This window comes from Magnolia sinica, chromosome 7 (genome assembly GCF_029962835.1).
Source record: "Magnolia sinica isolate HGM2019 chromosome 7, MsV1, whole genome shotgun sequence".
Taxonomy (NCBI): domain Eukaryota; kingdom Viridiplantae; phylum Streptophyta; class Magnoliopsida; order Magnoliales; family Magnoliaceae; genus Magnolia; species Magnolia sinica.
Genome location: NC_080579.1, coordinates 2499852 through 2515308, shown reverse-complemented (window position 1 = coordinate 2515308; position 15457 = coordinate 2499852). Strand labels below are relative to the sequence as shown.

Genomic DNA, 15457 nt, shown 5'->3' with positions numbered 1-15457 from the left:
ACTCAAAAATCAACTTCAAGCGTTTACACGGGTAGGCCCACCATCGATGTGCTTGTCAAGAGAGTTTATACCTGATGTGTGATCATGTTGGCCCACCAAAGCCTGAAAACGGGGAAACGGATTGGCTACTCCCCCTGACACCTGCCAATGGCTGGTGGTCGGTGCCAGGTTGGCCCCACCATAATGTATGTGTTTCATCCATGCCATCCATCTGTTTTTACAGACCATTTTACATTTTAAGTCCAAAAATGATTTATATCCAAATCTCAAGTGGACCACATTACAGGAAATATTGTTAAATGAGGGTCGACCATTAAAAACATTTTGGGGCAAAAGTTTTGGATCAAGCTGATATTTGTTTTTTCTTTTCATCTGGGCCTGTATGACCTAATCAACAGCTTGGATGTCAAATAAACAGTATAGTGGGCCATAGGAGGATTTTAATGGTTGATATCCAATCACTATTGTTTTCATGTGGTGTGGTCCACCTGAGATTTATATCCCTCTCATTTTTGGTATCAAGCCCTAAAATGATCTGTAAAAATGGATGAACGAAATGGATGAAACACATACATCATGGTGGGGCCCACAGAGCACCGACCACCAGCCACGGGGCTGGTGTCGGGGGAGTAGCTAATCCGTTTCCGAAAACGGACGGTTGAAACTAAGATGTATAATCGGTCCACTAGATTTTCATACGTTACTTTCGTCATGTTGCATTTTCACAGCCTCGGTTAGATTAATGCCACCGGTTTGCTCAGACTAGTCTCAGTGGGCACCTTGTCAGTGTTTCATGGAGAATCAGACCTTTTCCCTATGCAACATTCGAAAATTATCAATCTGGACCGTCCATAAGGTCACAGCACCGTATATAGTCCTCTATAAAAATTCACAACCATCAAAGCAGCCTTCTCTTTCCTATCAATGACATGCAAAATGGACGATCATGATCATATAGAATAAAAGAAAGTCGAGCAATCAGTATGAAAAATCCATTCAACAGAATCTACTTCAGCTAAAGTCCAATGTTTCAAAGGTAGGGATCCACCAAGTATTATGGATCTGCCAGTAAATATCATATGGATCGGATGTCATGAAAAATATGATGTTGGGCCACACATCTTATTGTAGGTTAAGTCAGTATGGTTTATAATAGTAACGATTAAAATAATACAAAACATTGAATGCCCACCAAACTTCTAAAAGTGAAAACTTACAATTGAAACCAAGATGGATGATCGGTTCAATTCAATAGAATATTGTACGTACGTGTTACTTTGATCATGTTGCATTTGCACAGGTTCCATTAGTCGAATGCCCCCAGTTTTCACCATGAAGCATTCTAAGACCGTCCATCGGGTTCACAGCACTTTATATGGTCCACAGCCATGAAAATTCACGTCCATCAAAGCAGCCTCCTCTTCTGGCCAATGACATGCAAAATGGACGATTGGGATGATGTCCAATATGAATAATTAATTTCAAAGTGTCTACTTTAGCTAAATCGAATGTTTCAAAGTTAAAGATCCCCCAAAGTGATTAAGTGTGGCCCACTTGAGTTGTGAATCGGCCTATTTTACAGCTGGCACCAAAGTGAAGATGAGGGGATACACATGATAGTATGGATTGGATACCATGAAAATATTATGCGGGTCACACACATCTCATTGTAAGTTAACCTACAAAGATTTGGAGTTGGGTCTCAGGTTAACATGAAATCGGATCCGTAGAAATTCCTTGGGTATAACATGAGCTGGGTAGTACACTCACCAGGTGGGCCATGTGTACATTAAGTCAGTCATCCATCTGCCGTCGATTATTTTCTACCATTCTCTGTAACTTGGCCCTGATGAGTGGATAGGCATGATTTTTGCGGCTCATAAATTTTGAGGTAGACCCCACGGCTTTAGCAGCTCGAATTAGAGTTGGGCATCGAGTCCATTCAGACCGAGTTAGGGCTGACTCGACTCGATCCGGTTTTGAAATAGGCCTGATTCAAACTCGATTTGACTCGATACCGAGTCCAGCATGCCTGACTCAATCCGAGTTCGGTCTGGCCTGGACTGATCCGTACCGAGTTTGATCTGGTCAGAAGTATCAAGTCGGGCCAAGTTAGCACCGAGTCGGATTAAGAGATGAGGGAAGGAGGGAGTGGAGAGGAGAGAGAGGAGGAGGAGGAGGAGGAGGGTGATGGTGGTGGGTGGTTGCCAGGTTTAGAAGAGGAAGAGGAGGATGCGGGAAGGAGGGAGGGAGGGAGAGGAGGAGGAGGAGGAGGGTGATGGTGGTGGGTGGTTGCCAGGCTTGGAAGAGGAGGATGATTAGGGAGGGAGAGAGAGACGTTGGGATCGAGTCGGGCTAGGGTTAGAGAATCGGGTTGAGTCAGGTTTCGGATTGAGTCGAGTCTAACCGGATCGAGTTTCAGGTCGAGTCGAATTGAATTACTAGGTAACTCGACTCGGATTGAGTTCGGATTGGGTGAAGCTTGCTCGGTTCAGACTCACTCACCCATTCGGTTTGGGTCAAGTCGGATCAGACTCGAGTCAGACAAGTCGAGTTAGCCCCATCGGGTTGTCCCGTTCCCACCTCTAGCTCGGATGCCAAATTCACGTGATGTATTTGGCCCAAGTCTCGATTGTGGCTTGTTGCAACATGATTGGGCCACATTATCACAAGCTGCATCTTATGTAATAGTGTTAATAAAGCAAATGATGATGTAGATGAATCATAATGCATAAAAATAAAATAAAAAATCGCTACTTGTGAAAACAGAGGATCAAGATTCCTTTGGCCCATATGCAATTGAATCGGCATTAATCACACGGTCCATTGACATGAACATGGCCATTTTTCTTTTTAGAAGTTGGATGTGGATGTATAAATAAATAGTTAATTTTCATTTATTGTAACACCCTGAAAATCGGGGGTCGTGCATATGCTCGACTCCCGAGTTCCCGGGGTCACTTATAATCAGTTTTCATTAATATGCGATTAATTCAGGTTTAAAGACGCAGCATGGAATTACTTGAAACATGAAGCACGATCATAACTAGTCTGCTGAAATGAAAATAGATCCTTATATACAGGTCCAAAAGGATATAAAAAGGGTCGCATCAGGCGTTGCCCAACAAAATCACAAAAGGAATATCATGTCCAAAGAATAGGGCTGAGTCCACAACTCAGCGATCCAAATCCTGTCTACTAGGCCGACGGGGAACCATCCATCAGCTGAAAGTAAGAGAACTCGTCCTCCTCCTCGAGGCTCGCATCACCAGGCTCCACGAAATCTGTATCACCTGCATCTATGAATGGGTCTGGTTGGTGTTTTAAAACACCGTCCCAGAGTGGGAGTGAGTGATCAACTCAGTGGGTGCTATTAGTCTTAAGTTGCAACAAGCATCAATTATAATAAGAATTTAATGAAAAGCAATCAATCATAACATCTATCTAGTCTTGTTAATGCACATGCATGCAGGATGATATGATGTATGCCCTCGCCATAACACTCCCTCGTGCGACACCATCTAACGATCGCCAATGCCAACACTCCCTCAGTGTGACCTCGACTGCCGAGTCGCCAACCTAGCTAATGCCATGCAATGATGATGTTAACCGGGTTCTTAGTTAAGTCCATTCATCCAGCAGATTTGGGAATCTGATACACCCCACGTATCAAATGCCCTAAACTAGTTGCGAGGCCAAGACCCCCCAATGTGTGAGGCCGAGACCTCGCGATCCTTAACCCCGTCGGGTTTCCCCCATCCCCGACTTCAAGCACATGGGGGGTGCTGAAGGTAGGGGTAGCTCGCGATCACTATGGGGAGGCGCGTCACCCCAGTGTAGGCCGACAGCTCGGACACCGTGTCCCATTCCACCATGCCCGGCTCACGAGACTGTGGAGCAATATTCCATCCGGTATCGATGGGCTACAACGGTGGCAGGGTGTTTCAGTTTCCATACATATATGAGCAAACAAGGTTAATAACCAGGTGGGTCAGCCAGTGGACTAAACCGCATGAGCCCAGGCAAGTATGTGGCGGAACGACATCGGGTACAAGCGACCCATGTAGCCTAACTACTGCCGCCCACACGTACTCGCCCAAACCCATGGGTTTAGCCTCAAGGTGGTCCTATCAACGGAACCACCTTCGCTCTCCTCATGTTCCTGACCAACCCAAGGGTAGGAATAGTGATTCATAGCATGCCAACTATCAATATAACATCAAACATATTCAACACCATATTCTTATGTTGCCCAACATATAGTTCAAATTTTCCTACAAGTAAATCATTAATATTATAAATAAAGTGTATGTGTGTGGTGTGGATTATTGAGGAAGTTAACACTTCCTCCATGTTGAAAAATCATATACACAAGAGTAATGAAATCATACGAAATATGAAGCAACAACGTATACAAATCTACACGGCATGAGCATATGATCATCCATACATCAAATCATGTGAGAAACATAAACGACATCATGAGAGAGAGAGCCAAACATATAAATCCATACCATTTCAACCAACATACAATTCCTAAGATTTCCTAAGCTTTCAAAAATAACATCCAAGCAATCAAAATCATTAATCTCGTATTAAAATTGGTGTTAGGTCATCTAAGAGTAATAGTCCGTACCTATGGATCGTTGAGATCTTGGAAAACAACCTAGAAGCGCCAAACTCGATGTTGATCGGCCGGAATCCTAAGACAATGCACTTGCATGTTAGGATTTCATGCATTTCCTAACTCAAACCCAAATATTACCAAAAATGATAGGTGCTTACCTCCCCATTCGGATAGAAGTGGCTTGTAGTTGTGCATATGGGAAAGGAAAGATATTTCTCTAAGGCCCCAAGCTTCCTTGGGCCTTACCTCCTACCACACACCCCTTTCCTTTCTTCTTCCTCTCTCTTTCTCCTCCTTTCTCCTCTTCCTCTTCTCCCTTTCTCTCTTTTCTCTCTTCTCTCTTTCCTTTCTCTAGGGCAAATTCGTATGGGGAGAGAGGTGCCCCGAATGAGGCCCTTTTATAATGCCAGATTTGGTGCCAATGGCCCCAAGTGCTAGGTTTTTCCTATACTAGACCTATGAGAGGGTCTTTCTAAGCTCTAGGGCCCACTATGGGGTGTACAAGTCAATATACACCGTAGGATAGCTAGCCCTAATGATTATCTACGTATGGATATGATCGGCCCGCCATTTGGATGCGCCGATCGACAAATAAGATAAGAAGTCTGTTCAACGGTCACCGATAGTCGATCAAGGCCGCGGCTATACGGATATGAGTAGGGAAATATTTTTACTCCATGGATAAAGTTTGGTCGCAAACCGACGGTCCGAAATCCTCAACTTTGCATAAGAATGGACGACTCAATTCACTTAAGTTCCAACTCCTTCCTTTAGGGTATTTGCACTTTTCACGCACTCGTCTTTCAGCTCAAGTTGACCGGTTCTGGACCGTACCCAGGTCCGATTCCCGTGATGGACGTCAAGCCCAATGGGATGGACATTATTCTATAGTTTTGGAACTGGTGGCCCGCCAACGAGCGGTCTAGAGCTTGTTTGGAGAATCGTGGCAGTTCTGGTGGCCCTCTGGCCATAAAACTTATAGGATAGGTGCTCCATGTCCCGATGAAGGGCCATGTAAAATTTGGGGATGATTTGATATGGGGTTTGGCCGCACGGGTCTGATTTGCGATCAACGGTCACCGTGCCACGATCGGGAACCAGATTTTGTGGGCGGGTGTAGAAAAATACATTAGACCCTCATCGTAAATTATGAAGAAATCTGATGGCTGAAATGTCTTATATTTCAGTTTTATTTACACGTGCCAGATTCCAATTTTGACATTTGTGGGGCGCATCTAGCAAGTATCAGATTACACTTCTGGGTGTCCACTGGGTCCGTGGTCAGCGATGGTCCCCAAGCCCAGTGAGATCTATGCTTCCCTCAATTTTTATAATTTTCTGACCTTTCCATGTCGCGGTATAGCCCGTACGGGCTGCTGCCAAGTGTAAATGGCCATTTGGCTTGACGGCCCGCACTTGGCCCAATCACAACCTGACTGGTCTACTCTAATGGGCTAATCCTAACTTAATTTAGTTATGGCACCAAACCATGAGTAGTTTTAACGAACGGTCCTGCGGCAAATCCTACAAGGACGCCTCAGTACACTGTTCTGGTTGGACGGGACGTTACATGATTAACCGGACTTGTGCAGTTCTTCACTGGTACACCCTGTATAAACTGACATTGAGTGCTAATGGTCATTAAGTAATATTTAGGTTAATTAAATAAAATAAAAATAAAAATAAAAATTGATGGATTTTTGGAAATCCAAAACAGTGAAAATCAAGGATGTTACAATCTACCCCCCTTAAAAACAATTTCGTCCCCGAAATTGCCTAAGGGTAGTAAGTAAAGACTCCATTATTTCATTTGCCTAGGTTTGTTGATTTTAAGTTTATATGCATGGTAGGGTGTATACTATCTATGCTAGGCTGGCTCATTTTAGTCTACCCCCCTTAAAACTTTTTCACCCTGATGGTTTACTGAAATTTATTTATAAAGATTTAGATTCATGGCGACGGTTTTCTTCTATCTAGAGTAAAAATATTTGTTTTCAATAGTAGATCAATACGGAGAGACGGTTGTAGTAGGCTTGAACCCGATACGTCGATCATCTACCTGATCAGGGTAGAAGGCTCATCGTATCCCTTTTTTGTCCTGGTGGATCATGGTCTTCTGTTCGGCCAAAGCAGTAAGTCCATTGGTAGTCGCCCATGATTGAGAATTGAGTCAAGCCGCGAATGCTTCGCAGGCGTATACTTCCGTAATTCCGTAGTTCGATCAATCTAAATGTTTAGGAGACGGTCATTATTGGAATGTTTAAATCTCATATTTATAAGGTTGTCCTTTGGGTCTTGGTCCGAGAGAGTTCTCATTTTAATTCTTGTCTAACTTAGTGATTTAAATCTCTTACGATGCTTATGGTCAAATGATTATCTTAAAAAGGTTTCTAATAGTATAAAATCTTATATGTATATCACCATTTCGATCTCATGTCTAGTGGGTTAGGAGCAGACTACACTTTAGTTTCATAAATTTCAAGAATGAAGGAATAATCGAAAGTTTTAAAGTATTCTGGTGGTTTGAAGTGTTAATAACGTTAATAAGGACGCAGTAAGGCAATCATACATGGAAGCATTCACAAGGCAACAAGAAAATTTCAAGGCAATCCATACATTCATATTGGATTCAAAGTGCCATTAGTATGGCCAGTTACATCCTACAGTATGGATTTCAGCATAGATATTCCAAACGTAAGGAAAATACAACCTAGTTAAGGAAAGGTTCTAATTATCCTTCAATACATGAAAATAGTCCTAACTGACTCCAAATAAACTATTAATTATCCGTGTGTTAAGCTTCTATTCTTCTGGGTCAAACAAGGGTGGGGGTGCTTCTTCCTCATGAGGGAAAGAATTACCAGAATGGAGAAGAAGGAGACAACAGTTGTTAGGAATGCCACTTCCCTCGGCGAGGAAATGGATTGTTGATGAGAATGTTTTTGGAAAAATGAAATGGGTTTAGTGTTGGATTTGCGAAGGGAGTTTGAGATGAGTTTTTTTTTTGGAGATGGGTTTGAAGTAGATCTAGAATGAGAGAGTTCTCTCTAGGGTTTAGAAGGGATGGTGACCCTAGAAAGGCCGCAGGAATGAAAAGAGGAAGAACATTATCTCCTCAATGTGGTATGAATCTTGATTACATAAGAAAAAAAGAAAACTTACAATATATTTAGTGAAGTCTGCATCGAATATGAACTTAGAAAGAATTAAACAATCAAACTTAACCCTATTCAAGAGTCAAAGTTCAACAGTACTAGAAACTATTTGAAGTAGAAAAATATACTAAAAATAATCTAATTTAATCATACAAGACGATTTCTATCATGGTTAGAAGTAATTTCTAAAAAGAAACAAAATACTAAAACTCAAATCTGGAAAAAAAAAATACACTTGGTTCATTAGCAACCCACAGGGTATCAATCTTCATCTGTTAACTGTTGTTATGGATATACTAAAAATTTCAAGGAGGCTATTCCATGAAATTTGGCATTTTGGCACATTTTGTAGGTTAAGAGGTTCCTACGTATATAGAAAATTCTAGAATGGTACAAGAATGTATTGTAGAGACTACGTAGAATTATCTAGATGGTTTCTAAAGTTTTCTCAACCGCAAGATGACATCGTAAGCCTTATCTTAACTATCCATGTAAGGTAACTAAAAAGATCTTAGGTCTACATAAGGAAGACGGGTCCTCATTTGTAACTAACCAAATAAACCTCATTCTTCAGTTCTAGTATAACAAATTCGCTTTCCTTGAAGGCTCTCTTATGTTACTCTCCTCTCCAAAATAGCGTGATTACGCTATGATGGTAGGCTGACTCATTCGCAACGAGGGTGTGTGCGAATGCTTCATAGTTTACATTTAGGAAAGTACTTGAGATATGACACACTAGGATCCAGGAGCCGGCCATGGCGGTGCCTCAGATTGACTACCCTCACATCTTGACATGGTCTCATCAGTACTAAACCCAACACGACTATTACATGTACACCTCAAATGGTAAAGCCGAACAAGCAAATTAGGCGATAAAGTCAAACGAGCTATATCATGTATATACAAATATATACTTTAAATCTCATTTTCTTTACAATAGGCTTTAATCAATGAAGTATAACTAACCCCATTCGGCAAAATACCCTTCTCACTCACTAACAGCAAAATGTCTGATGCAACTTCCGTCTTACCCAACTCACACCATCCATCAATCAATGAATTACAAGTAACCACATTTTGGCTCAAACCCCTTATCTTCTACACCTGCAACAAACTCAGCTGGCCTATGCATCATCTCATTCTTAAAGCAAACATTCACCATCGTTGTAGAAGTGAAATGATCAGGCATGATCCCAACTCGAATTATCTGATCATAAACATGAATCGCTACACGGGCTTCATGGCTCCTAACCAAATTATTGAAGAGACTGCTATAAGATCTCAAAATAGGCCTCATCCACACCTCCCCATATTATGGAATATGTAGAGTGCATTCTTTAACATGTTATTTTCCACATATACCTCAAAAATGTTTTTAGTGGTGGGAGTTCAGTCCTCACTTTGTGGTTCACTTTAGCCGTCTATTTGTCTGGGTCATACCCTAAAATAATTCAGAAAAACTGAATGAACGGCATAGATACAATCCATATATGACATTGGCCCCACGAAGCCCTTGGATTTGAGAGAGATGAGTGGAATAGTGAGGAAATGGGTTGGGATTTGGAAGCCTAAGGGCTTGTTTGGTTAGTGGAATTGAATGGTGTTGAATTGTATTAGATGGGATTAACATCGTTATTTCACAATGATTGCATGTCTGGAAATACCATGGTATTGCAGCCATCTAATCCCATGTTTGGGATATAAAAAAAAAATTGCCACGAAAAACACCGGATTAAGCTAAATCATGTTTGGTGAACCATGAAATTTGTAATCAGCAAACCAAATTCACAACGGATGTCGTTCATTTGTACTCGTATATAATCAGAATGTCACATGTAAATGGTGCATATGGATGGCATGGCATGGTTTAACGCATGCCTCAATGTAGGGCCCATATGTGTAATAGATTTCAAAATCCATGGAATTCATGCATGGGATCAAATGCAATTTCATCCCACCTAATCCTATCAAATACCATGTGCTAAACACCCCTTAAGGGCCTGTTTGGTCAGTGGAATTAGAGCCCCCTGGATTTAGAACCCCCAGGATTCTCCCAATGTGTTTGGACAGTGGTATTAAGTAGTATCAAATGGGATTGCGTTACAAATCCCACTTTAAAATTGGAAATGACATGCTTGGAAGGAGTTTGAGATGAGATTAAAATTAACTTTCTAGGTTGTGGAAAGTGAGCCTTGTGTTAAAAAGTGTGAGATGGGATTACCAATCCCATGGATGATGGATTTTTGCTTCATCTAGTTCAATTCAAGTACTATTTGAAAGTAAATCCTTGCCATTTTAGCTACTAAATTATTATTATTATTTTATTTATTTTTTTTAATTTTTATAGTGATTTATTAATAATTTAAATTTTATTCTACAAAATTTTATTTTATTTCAAGCTTCATAAAAATCATGAAAATTTTAGAAGTATCAGTCATTCAATACCAATGATTTTCTATTTGTTTCTAAAATACCTCTATTTCTGGTAATATCTTTCATATTTACAGTAAGTAAACTAGTTTCTAAATTTTTATACTAAGTTATAAGTAAGTTTACTCTCATATTACAAAATTTCATCTCATTTTGAGTTATAGAAAACTTATTAAAACCTTAGAATTGACATTTGTCTAAAACTAACAAATTTTTTGTATGATTGCAACAATGTCTCTATTTCTTGTAATGTTTTTTTTTTGGTACTTTTGGTAACTAAATTATTTTTAAAATTTTTATAATGTTTCATCACTAAGTTTAAAGTCATTTCACATCATTTGGAGTTGAAAATAAATTATTAAAATTCCAGGAGCAATAGTTGTCCGAAATTAATAATTTTTAAATAGTTGGTAAAATATCTTAATTTTAACTATATTTTAATTTTTATTTTATTTTTTTCTTATTTTTATATAAAACTAAATCATCAAGCTTCAATATGGCTTTTGAATCACCTAAATCGGAGTTGTAACGAAGGAGATATGAATTTTTAAAGTTAACCTAAAATTGCAGAAAATTTTAGTGGGGCAACTCGGGCCGAGCAGGGTATTGCGCGGGCTGGGCGGGGTAACGCGGGCTGGGCGGGGTCACGCCGGCCCGCTGGAGAGTTGGGCGGGGTCACGCCCGCTCGGGCGAGGTCACGCCGGGCCTTTGAACCGTCGATCTTTCGACGTGTGTATCTCGCAAACCGGAATGAGTTATTTGACGTGCCATATATGAATTTGGGGTAGGAGAAGCCGATCTACGCAATGAGCCTAGTGGTTTCATGAGATTCTTCCTAGTTAGTAGTTAAAATCTAATTTTTTTACAGTTTTCTCCATTTTCAGTAAATTTTCATTCACCCTTAAGTCTTCGTCCCAGAGCAGATCGGAATTATCAAATTTGGTCCAGTATTCACTCATTTGGTCTAGAACAATGTTTCCGACTATCAAATCTTTCATTTTCCGACTCGTTCCTACCAATATACCCAGGAAATTCAAGAATAGGGTGATGTCAGGTGAATATTTAAAGAGATACGTTGGAAAGAGAGATTTCGACTTAGGCCTGTCTGGCTAAGGGCATTTAGTTGTACTAAATGGGATTGCAATGCTACTCCCAACTCAAAATTTGGAAATGGCATGTGTGGAATGGGTGTGGGACAGAATTTAAAACTTATTTCATAGGCTTTGTAGAATGAGTCTTGTGTTGGAAGGTGTGATATGGGATTTCCAAGTGTAGTTTGAAAGGAAATCCCACAATTTACCTTTAATTGCATGCATCACAAACCTGGTATTGGAAAACATGGGATACAGACAATCTAGGGACAATACCTTACACCTGCATTTATCTTTACTCTCACAATTCCCTTCACCCTAATCTCACTTATTTCAGTTGGCCCAATAGTCACTTAGGAATCAGGTGGACTGGAATAGCTAACTTTCCTAGTTAGTCGAATCGAGTCTTGCCTGCAAGTTCTCAAATTCTTATCTGAGAACAAGCCGAGGCACTATAAGACTCTCGGATCCCCTTCTCTAGCATTACTATTCCCTCTCACTACTGAACCCTAGCACCTTGGAAGTTTCACCCTATGTCTAAGACTGGTGGTTCAGGGACTGGGGTGGTTCCTAACATTTTGTGGTTCCTACTGCGTTCCCTCTCAAGTCAGCGGACGCATTAGTGAGTTCATGACCCATGGCCCAAGGGATTCCAAACTATTACTTTGATACCATCTTGTAACACCCTGAAAATCGGGGGTCGTGCATACGCTCGACTCCCGAGTTCCCGGGGTCACTTATAATCAGTTTTCATTAATATGCGATTAATCTAGGTTTAAAGACGTAGCATAGAATTACTTGAAACATGAAGCACGATCATAACTAGTCTGCTGAAATGAAAATAGATCCTTATATACAGGTCTAAAATGATATAAAAAGGGTCGCATCAGGTGTTGCCCAACAAAATCACAAAAGGAATATCATGTCCAAAGAATAGGGCTGAGTCTACAACTCAGCGATCTAAATCCTATCTACTAGGCCGACGGGGAACCATCCATCAGCTGGAAGTAAGAGAACTCGTCCTCCTCCTCGAGGCTCGCATCACCAGGCTCCACGAAATCTGTATCACTTGCATCTATGAACGGGTCTGGTTGGTGTTTTAAAACACCGTCCCAGAGTAGGAGTGAGTGATCAACTCAGTGGGTGCTATTAGTCTTAAGTTGCAACAAGCATCAATTATAATAAGAATTTAATGAAAAGCAATCAATCATAACATCTATCTAGTCTTGTTAATGCACATGCATGCAGGATGATATGATGTATGCCATCGCCACAACACTCCCTCGTGCGACACCATCTAACGATCGCCAATGCCAACACTCCCTCAGTGTGACCTCGACTGCCGAGTCGCCAACCTAGCTAATGCCATGCAATGATGATGTTAACCAGGTTCTTAGTTAAGTCCATTTATCCAGCAGATTTGGGAATCTGATACACCCCACGTATCAAATGCCATGAACTAGTTGCGAGACCAAGACCCCCCAATGTGTGAGGCCGAGACCTTGCGATCCTTGACCCCGTCGGGTTTCCCTCATCCCCGACTTCAAGCACATGGGGGGTGCTGAAGGTGGGGTCGCTCGCGGTCACTACGGGGAGGTGCGTCACCCCAGCATAGACCGACAGCTCGGACATCGTGTCCCATTCCACCATGCCCAGCTCACGAGACTGTGGATCAATATTCCATCCGGTATCGATGGGCTACAACGGTGGTAGGGTGTTTCAGTTTCCATACATATATCAGCAAACAAGGTTAACAACCAGGTGGGTCAGCCAGTGGACTAAACCGCACGAGCCTAGGCAAGTATGTGGTGGAACGACATCGGGTACAAGCGACCCATGTAGCCTAACTACTGCCGCCCACACGTACTCGCCCAAACCCATGGGTTTAGCCTCAAGGTGGTTCCACCAACGGAACCACCTTCGCTCTCTTCATGTTCCTGACCAACCCAAGGGTAGGAATAGTGATTCATAGCATGCCAACTATCAATATAACATCAAACATATTCAACACCATATTCTTATGTTGCCCAACATACAGTTCAAATTTCCCTACAAGTAAATCATTAATATTATAAATAAAGTGTATGTGTGTGGTGTGGGTTATTGAGGAAGTTAACACTTCCTCCATGTTGAAAAATCATATACACAAGAGTAATGAAATCATACGAAATATGAAGCAACAACGTATATAAATCTACACGGCATGAGCATATGATCATCCATACATCAAATCATGTGAGAAACATAAATGACATCATGAGAGAGAGAGAATCAAACATATAAATCCATACCATTTCAACCAACATACAATTTCTAGGATTTCCTAGGCTTTCAAAAATAACATCAAAGCAATCAAAATCATTAATCTTGTATTAAAATTGGTGTTAGGTCACCTAAGAGTAATAGTCCGCACCTATGGATCGTTGAGATCTTGGAAAACGACCTAGAAGCGCCAAACTCGATGTTGATCGGCCGGAATCCTAAGACAATGCACTTGCATGTTAGGATTTCATGCATTTCTTAACTCAAACCCAAAGATTACCAAAAATGATAGGTGCTTACCTCCCCATTCGGATAGAAGTGGCTTATAGTTGTGCATATGGAAAAGGAAAGATATTTCTCTAAGGCCCCAAGCTTCCTTGGGCCTTACCTCCTACCACACACCCCTTTCCTTTCTTCTTCCTCTCTCTTTCTCCTCCTTTCTCCTCTTCCTCTTCTCCCTTTCTCTCTTTTCTCTCTTCTCTCTTTCCTTTCTCTAGGGTAAATTCGTATGGGGAGAGGGGTGCCCCGAATGAGGCCCTTTTATAATGCCAGATTTGGTGCCAATGGCCCCAAGTGCTAGGTTTTTACTATACTAGACCTATGAGAGGGTCTTTCTAAGCTCTAGGGCCCACTATAGGGTGTACAAGTCAATATACACCGTAGGATAGCTAGCCCTAATGATTATCTACGTATGGATATGATCGGCCCGCCATTTGGATGCGCCGATCGACAGATATGATAAGAAGTCTGTTCAACGGTCACCGATAGTCGATCAAGGCCGCGGCTATACGGATATGAGTAGGAAAATATTTTTACTCCATGGATAAAGTTTGGTCGCAAACCGACGGTCCGAAATCCTCAACTTTGCATAAGAATGGACGACTCAATTTACTTAAGTTCCAACTCCTTCCTTTAGGGTATTTGCACTTTTCATACACTCGTCCTTCAGCTCAAGTTGACCGGTTCTGGACCGTACCCACGTCCGATTCCCGCGATGGACGTCAAGCCCAATGAGATGGACATTATTCTATACTTTTGGAACTAGTGGTCCGCCAACGAGCGGTCTAGAACTTGTTTGGAGAATCGGGGCAGTTCTGGTAGCCCTCTGGCCATAAAACTTATAGGATAGGTGCTCCATGTCCTGATGAAGGGCCATGCACAATTTGGGAATGATCGGATATGGGGTTTGGTCGTACGGGTCTGATTTGCGATCAACGGTCACCGTGCCACGATCGGGACCCGGATTTTGTGGGCGGGTGTAGAAAATACATTAGACCCTCATCGTAAATTATGAAGAAATCTGATGGCTGAAATGTCTTACATTTCAGTTTTATTTACACGTGTTAGATTCCAATTTTGGCATTGGTGGGGCGCATCTAGCAAGTGTCAGATTACACTTCTGGGTGTCCACTGGATCCGTGGTCCGTGATGGTCCCCAAGCCCAGTGAGATCTATGCTCCCCTCAATTTTTATAATTTTCTGACCTTCCCATGTCGCGGTATAGCCTGCACGAGCTGCTGCCAAGTGTAAATGGTCATTTGGCTTGACGGCCCGCACTTGGCCCAATCACAACCTGACTGGTCTACTCTAATGGGCTAATCCTAACTTAATTTAGTTATGGCACCAAACCATGAGTAGTTTTAACGAACGGTCCTGCTGCAAATCCTACGAGGACGCCTCAGTACACTGCTCTGGTTGGACAGGACGTTACATGATTAACCGGACTTGTGCAGTTCTTCACTGGTACACCCTGTATAAACTGACATTGAGTGCTAATGGTCATTAAGTAATATTTAGGTTAATTAAATAAAATAAAAATAAAAATAAAAATTGATGGATTTTTGGAAATCCAAAACAGTGAAAATTAAGGATGCTACATTTATTTATTTATT

At 41.5% G+C, this 15457-nt stretch overlaps 1 protein-coding gene across 5 annotated transcripts in view; it reads right to left on the bottom strand.

The window, feature by feature from the left end:
- Positions 1–663: 663 nt before the first annotated feature.
- The window catches only part of LOC131250827 (uncharacterized), a 54265-nt gene continuing 39471 nt past the window's right edge, over positions 664–15457 (bottom strand). The window contains exons 2-3 of one of the 5 annotated variants that reach the window (XR_009173465.1): positions 1270–1423; positions 732–918 (exon numbers count right to left, since the gene is read on the bottom strand). The gene's annotated coding sequence lies outside the window, so the exon portion shown is untranslated. Of the gene's footprint in view, positions 919–1201; positions 1424–2490; positions 2674–15457 lie in introns of those variants that run through there. The other 4 variants (XR_009173471.1, XR_009173464.1, XR_009173467.1 and 1 more) reach the window with 4 other exon arrangements.